Source organism: Python bivittatus, unplaced genomic scaffold (genome assembly GCF_059951505.1).
Source record: "Python bivittatus isolate LINGU-HERP-01145 unplaced genomic scaffold, Pbiv_v1 ctg000070_np1212, whole genome shotgun sequence".
Taxonomy (NCBI): domain Eukaryota; kingdom Metazoa; phylum Chordata; class Lepidosauria; order Squamata; family Pythonidae; genus Python; species Python bivittatus.
Genome location: NW_028277034.1, coordinates 6,364,917 through 6,372,720, shown reverse-complemented (window position 1 = coordinate 6,372,720; position 7,804 = coordinate 6,364,917). Strand labels below are relative to the sequence as shown.

Here is a 7,804-nt window from a genome sequence, read left to right as displayed (position 1 = left end):
CAGTACTGATTAACCAGGTACCGGATGTAATTTTGCCTAACCTCACGTGTGGTTTCCCACCTGTTAGAAAACTGATTATCCATCTACAGGTATGGTCAGGCACAGTAAGCTGGATCAGTTTGTTGTAAAGAATTTCTGGCACAACAGTATTAAATGCTGAACTGAAGTCCACAAAAAGAACTCATGCGTAAGACCCCAGAAATTCAAGGTGTTGCAGAATATACTGCAAGGCCATATTAACAGCATCATCCACTGACCTGTTTCCACGGTAAGCAAACTGCAGTGGGTCTAACAGGGGATCCGTGATGGCTTTCAAGTGAGCCAACACTAACCTCTCAAAGGTCTTCATGACCACAGATGTTAGTGCAACTGGTCTGTAGTCATTCAGTTCACTAATGGGGGATTTCTTAGGAACTAGGATGATTGTAGAGGTCTTAAAACAAGAAGGGACATAACCCGTCTCCAGCGATTTATTAAAAATATGCGTGAAAACGGGGGCCAGTTGTTCTGCACAAACTTTCAGACATGAGGTGGTCACACCGTCTGGACCTGGAGCTTTTGCTTTTGAAACAGACCTCGCACTTCTTTCTCTAGGACCACCAGAGGTAAGGGACCCAGGGGATTGGGGACAGGTGTAGAGAAATTTAATGCTGGTGATGTATCTGAGATACAATTGGCAGCAGCAGATAACGGTTGTTCATTCTCAAACCTGCAATAAAACCTGTTGAGATCGTCTGCCAGTTGATGACTCTCTTCAATCAGGAGTGGTGGGTTGTTGTAGCCGATGATGTTCTTCAGGCTTTTCCACACAGTCACAGGATCATCTGCTGAAAACTGACTTTTCAGCTTTACTGAGTAGTTTCTCTTTGCTGCCTTAATCTCCCTCGTGAGTACATTTCTAGTCTGATTATACATAATCCTGTCACCATTCCTATGGGCCTCCTCCTTGTCACGACGCAGCTGTTTAAGCTTTGCTGTGAACCACGGCTTATTGTTATTATATATACGTATGTTTTTGGTGGGCACACATATGCCCTCACAAAAGCTAATGTATGAAGTCACAGCATCAGTATACTCATCCAGATCTGCAGAGGCAGCTTCAAAAACATTCCAGTCTGTGCACTCCAAGCAGGCCTGTAGATTTAACTTAGCATCATCAGACCATATCTTCATTGGTTTGATCACAGGCTTTACAGTTTTAAATCTCTGCCTGTAGGTGGGAATGAGATGGATCATGCAATGATCAGATAATCCAATTGCTGCACGTGATATAGAACGGTAGGCTCCTTTTAATGTGGTGTAGCAATGATCCAATATATTCTTGCCTCTAGTAGGACAACTAACATGTCGAATATATCTGGGCAACTCAGTAGTAAGATCAGTGCTGTTAAAGTCTCCTAAAACAATAAGTAAAGAGTCTGGGTATTTCTGTTCTATACTATATCTGGTCTGTTAAAGTCTGTATTGCATTATTTGGAGAAGCAGGAGGAATATAAACTCCAACCAAGATGAATGAAGAAAATTCCCATGGAGCATAGTATGGTTTGCAGTTAATCACTAAAGTCTCTAAATGAATACTGCAAGATTTATGTAGGATTTTAACGTCTTTACACCAATGGATATTAACATAGAAGCAGATTCCACCTCCTTTTTGTTTGCCCGATGACGCTGTAACTCGATCTCCCCTGTAGAGATGAAAGCCTGAAAGTTGTAAGGATCTATCCTCCATTAAATGATTAAGCCACGTTTCAGTGAAACAAAGGGCTGCAGCATTTGAGAAGTCAGAATTGTTCCGAGTTAAAATGAATAGTTCATCCATTTTGTTAACTAGTGAACGTATGTTTGTTAAATATATTGAAGGAAGAGGAGTTCTGGTTCGTTGCTTTCTAAGTCTTACCAAAATTCCAGCTCGGTTTCCCCTTCGTCGGTATCTCACATGTCTACTTGATGTTCTTGGAATTCAGGAGTATTCTAATTAATCCTGTTATTTCAAGAAGCCCAAATGAATTCATATGCTCTCCTACTCAGGTTATCAATAAATAATGTCATAATTTGGATGCTTATTTTTAATTTCAGAGTGGGCAACCTGGGATCCATGGGCCACCTAGAGCTCCCTAGAATGCCCTTTGTGGTCCATAGAACCAATCTTGAGTGGGCAAGGCTAAACCTTTGGATTTAGGGGGCATTTTGGGGTTTTTAAGCAATAAAAGATGTACCTTAAGTCTTGCAGAGACTTAAGGAACTTGTTTCAAACTATCAATATCTTTGGGTAATTTTCTACATTTTTGGATAGAGATACTATCATTTTAGCAGAAGCAGTACTATTGCTGGCACATAAATAATCTCTGAATTGTGCAGCAGTTAGGTCATAATGTAATTTACAACATTCTTACCTCATGTGAATATAGATACAGGAGGGAGAGGAGAAATTGAACTCTTTATGCATTAGCTGAATTTCCTTTGCTTAGTGAATTCCTTTGCATAACTGAAATGTTATGAAGAAAGGAACCTGAAATGGTAATAAGCACAAAAGAATTGCCCAAAGTTGGTCAGAGTAGGAAGAAATTAAAGGGACTATGTATGTTCATTCTCATCTTTAAGGACCTGAACAGATGTCACAAAGAAGAATGTCATTACCTTTTTCTATGAACCCAGAGCTGTCCATGGAGCAAGGGTTTAAGATGCAGAAGGCAGATTATGATTGAAGGTTAAGCTAAATGTCCTGATGGTAAGAGCTTTTCAATCAATTATTTATCATCACCATCACTTCATGACACAGAGGCTGGAAAGATAACAATCTGTCAGGGATGCCCTAATTTAGTTTGTTGCACTCAGGGTCCCAAAAATCTAGAGAATTAAATGTGGTTCTGTATTTTGTATGCTGGTGACTAGCCTGGGCTGAGAACAAGTGACTTGCCCAAAGGACTTTTATGCTAAGTGAGGACTACAACTCATGGTCTTCCAATTTCTAGTCTGGCACCTTCACCACTACACCAAACCGGTTCTCCCTGTTTAATCTGTTTACTTCTCCCAGTTGATAATAATCTCAGAAAACAGCAGTGAAATCTGTCCAAATGAAAACAAAACTGAATTAATGCTGTGTCCCAGTACTTCAGATTGCTAGGAAAATTGGGCTAAGTATAACACAGTGATCAAACCTGTACACCCTGTAGGTGTTATCTTCCATAACATCAGCTTTTCAAATGACTTAGCTTGATCTTTAGGTACAAAATGCTTATTCTATCAATACAGAATGTCAATAGCTAATACCTTTAATTAATTATATTTACTCTTGAGTATATAACTTTGCCTTGTATTGAGTTAGAATAGCACAGATAAAGTTTGCTGTGAATTTCACACCAAAATGGATGTTCTTTTCTTTTCTTTTTTTGGAAAGACCACAGAAAGAAAACTTTTAATCAAGAGAATTGGTCATGTTTTTGTCAACAATGGGATCCCAAATGAGCCCTAACATTTAGTTATAATCTTTCTAAGCACAGTGTATTCTTTTGTTTCTTTCATTTTTAATGAAATAATAATTTGAATAATTCCTACATTTTTTTTCCAGGATGGAGGGCCCAATTCACTTTGTTCATTTATTGAGATGTATTCACAAGAGAAAACAGCTGTTTTGTAAATGTAGCTAAATCTGGGCACAAGGGAATTTGAGATGGAATGATATATAAAACACTTCATATATATAAATATAATATAAATATGATAAATAAATATATATAAATATATATAAAACATTTCACCACACATTATGATCTACTTGTGAAATTAGAGGTGGATCAAAAGAACAAGCTCTCTTTTGTTTTAATTACTGTCCCTTTCCTAAACTTTTGAACTGCTTGCTTCGAGAAAAGAGAAAAGAGAAAAGAGAAAAGAGAAAAGAGAAAAGAGAAAAGAAAAATAATTGTCTAAAGCCCTCCTTTCATGCACATTAAGTATTAAGATTGTTTCTGACAATTATAAAATATGGAGGGCTTCAATGAACAGAAAAGTTACTGTAAGGTGTTCTCATTTATCATCACATATACCACCATTGCAGAGTGGACTTCCATTCTGTATATAATTAAAATTCATGTTCTTCAAGCAGTAAACATTCCTGCTGCAGGAAAGGAAAGGCAAGAGGCATGGTAAGGCTGTTTTGCATAAAGACCCAAGAAAAACACTGGGAGGACTCCAAATGATAAATGGATGTCGCTGATTTAAAAAAGAGGAGGAAATGTTCCAATGTTCATTGGCATGTTTGCCTGTTTCTTTTCCACCTTAAAAAATCATACAGTTTTACACAATAGATTTGATGGAATTGAATTAGGAATTCTCTCTCTCTCTCTCTCTCTTAACTTGGATTAGGTATCACCACCTCATGTTCTCAAATAGGTCAGTTAATATTTTAGAAAGTAAATTGCTTTGAAATTACTATTCTCTGAATGGTTACCCTAAGAAAGCAAGCAGAATTCTTATTTTTGTCAAAGATGTTAGAACGCAGCAGAGGCCTAGTAGTAGCCAGAGCTGTGCATGAATTACTCTATTTAAAAGTTGGCATGAAAATTCCTATGTGTTTAGTGTACATTATTATTCCCATTTACTTTTTATATTATTCCCATTCATATGAACCTCTTCTCCACATTTCATATTCTTCAAAATGTGTTTGTGTGTATGTGTTACACACATACACACACACGCTCATTTTGAAGAACAATGATTTTTTTTTTTTTAAGTTCCAAAATGTAAAATATAAATTTGCATGGAGAAGTAAGCTGGACTAATTTTCCCTGTTGTTTTATACTGAGAATGTAATGTATGATACAGAGATAAAAGACTTATCTTTTTGATAAATATTTGATAAATAACTATTTTGAATGATCCTACATTAGTTTTTGTCAACCTGGAATCCTCTAGATATACTAAGATCACAATTTCCAGGTATAAAGGCAGGTGTACTTGGTCATTTATGTTAAAACACAAAAATGATTCAGATTAATTTCCATGTTAAATATGTAGTCAACCAAATAGCTTTCTTGCTTTGTCAGAATATATCCTCATGGTCTTTTTGTTGCATACAAAGATAAAGAGTGGTCAACCCAAGGTAATTTTCTATCTGTGGCCAAGAGCAAGACAGTGTCTATTATACAATTCCATGCATAAAAACTGATCACATTATCAGTTGAACCCACTACACTGACAAAACATTCCACTCCCCCTGCAGATAGTACACTAACTTCAGGGAAGGATGTCTGACACACCACTCATTTTTCCCATCCACTGCTGGAATCCCAAAACATCTGCAGTAGAGACCAGTGCCTCATGCTATCTAAAGATAAGGTTGGACCTGTGGGGAAAAGATATGACAGACATGAGTTCCCTACCCTTTGAAATCAGCAACCTTCCCATGCTGAGGGGGAACTTCTGAAGAAGATTCAGTTTGCTCCACTAGGCTTTCCATTCACCCAGAAGCTTCTGCTCATGGTCAAGCAAACATAGACAGAATGCTTTACCCCTCTGAGTCCCCCCTACTCAACTTTGGAAGGCCAATATAGGAGGGAGGCAACTCTCTCTATATGTCCTTACCCCTTACCATTTTAGCCCTTAGTTAAGCAAGCTGAATGTCTTCAAATGGATAAACTCAGAAAAGAATTAAGTTGATGATTTCATCTTGATTTTATTGTTTGTTTTCCAGTTGTCTTACTGATGCAGGAGTATGGAAATGTGACTTCCTGGTGGCTATGTTTCTTTAAGTGTAATTTGCTACCCCAACAGTGGCTTTCTTTCTTAACCTTACCACTAATCTGTAGTGTTTCTCTTTCCACTCATAAAAAGCTTAAAACAGAACAATACCGAGAGAAGGAAAGAAACAGAGAGGTGATGGTGGCCGTGGTGATCCTAACAAACAATTACCTCTTTCTCTTTCATCCATACCATCAATATATATATTTTTTTCTGTCTCGTGGACATGTATAGATATAGGCACAGGGCAGTCAAGTAGGATAACCCTCTTAGTATTTTGTTTTTTTTGTTTTTTAATCAGGTTGCATTCATGGATCGCTCACTTCTTCCTTTCTTGCACAAGTTAGCTGATTCAGCTAAGCAGCAGGAAGATATGAGGACACAGTGAGGAGGGAGGAAAGTCTCCTTCATTGTTCAACTGTTGCTTGCCTATTGCCTGCCTCTGATGATCAGCAGTGAAGAGAGAGATGCAGAATAATGGTACCTTGATGTCACACCCCTTTTCTTCCACAGCTCAACTGACTGACAGTAGTCTCCAAGTATTATTGGGCTATGGTTTCCCTTTTCTGCATTTATTATTTATTATTTTATTTTTTTTTGGTGCCTTCAAGTCAGTCTTGACTCCTGGTGGCTGCCTGGACTAGTCCTTGCAGTTTTCTTGGCAAGATTTCAGAAGTGGTTTGCCATTGTCTCCTTCCTAAGGCTGAGAAAGAGTGTATGGCCCAAATCACCCAGCTGGCTTCATGCCTAAAGCAGAACTCACAGTTTGCTGGCTTCTAGCCTGATGCCTTAACCGCTACTCCAAACCGCCTCTCTTTTTCTGCATTACATAAAGCAAAATAATTAATTATATGACTGTTAATGTTATAAAAATAATGACATTACCTCACTCCCACCATCAGAAAAAAATGCCTGCATTTGATTAAACAAATTGTTATGGATTGGATCAGTGTGAAAGTATCGGTAGAACAATCTGAGGGTTCAAGTGAAAATCAGCAGACAAGAAGAATTCCTGGCAGGAGGAATGTCTCATAAATCTCTCCCATCATTTTAGTCACAGTTTCCAAAGTGCTGCTTAAAATAACAGGATTGGGTTTGTGGTATTGTTGCATTTTTACCGTAAGTAGAAAGAAAAACCACAGCCATTTCTATTTTTAACACTCTTTCCTCCAGGACATATTGCACCCTGCTTTCTTTGAGTAGAGAAAGGAGAATAGACTTGCCAGGATGACAACTATAAAAAAAATCAGCTGCACTTGAACAATTTTCACAGCTGGGAGCCATCTGCAATGTGTCCTACATTGCCACAGGTTGCCTCTTGATTGCAGATGGATGTAAAGTTTTAACGCAAGAAGTTCTATTGGTACAAACTTAGAGCAACTATTCACCAGTTCTCCTTTTTCTTCTAGTTACAATGATGTTGATTACAGTGGCTATTTTCTTTTAACTGAGGGGAGTGCCTGAGAAATTGAACAATTCATGTGTCAGGGACCTAACTCCTAGAATGATTTAGATACAGAACCTCTGCATTCCTTGATAGAAATGTCTTTTGATGCTGCCATGCAGGTTATCACATTCTTGTTGATGACTGTTTCCATATTTTATGTGGATGGCAATGCAGTAACAGTAACCTCTGTGGATTTTGAATTCTGCAGAAACAAGTTGTTGCGTACAATAGTGAAGTTACAGTACATGGAGAAATGACAACACTTTTGTGATTTTAATAATCAGAGTCTCTTGGTTATATTAGCTGTAGCTGAAAAGGCCACATCAATTCTGATTGAAAAGATGCTCTTTTTTAGCATTAAATTGTTGCTTTTTTATTGCTCAGGTGAGCAATGAAGACACACTGGTGCCCATCAGATTGTTATGGGGTAATAATTGTCTTGCTGCAATGGTCTCATAAATTCAACATACTTTAATTTGATGATGTTCTGGATGATGGACAGCTGTATTAACCTAATGCCATCCAGTCTAAAGTTGCATGTCTCTAAAATAGCAAAGAGGAAATGAAGCACAAAACAACTCTGTGGGGAAAAGAAGTCCCTGCAACTGACTTGCTGTACTT

General features: G+C 37.8%; 1 pseudogene; it reads right to left on the bottom strand.

The window, feature by feature from the left end:
• Nucleotides 1-1,438: 1,438 nt before the first annotated feature.
• LOC148216831 (uncharacterized) overlaps nucleotides 1,439-7,804 on the bottom strand; it is a 251,190-nt pseudogene continuing 244,824 nt past the window's right edge.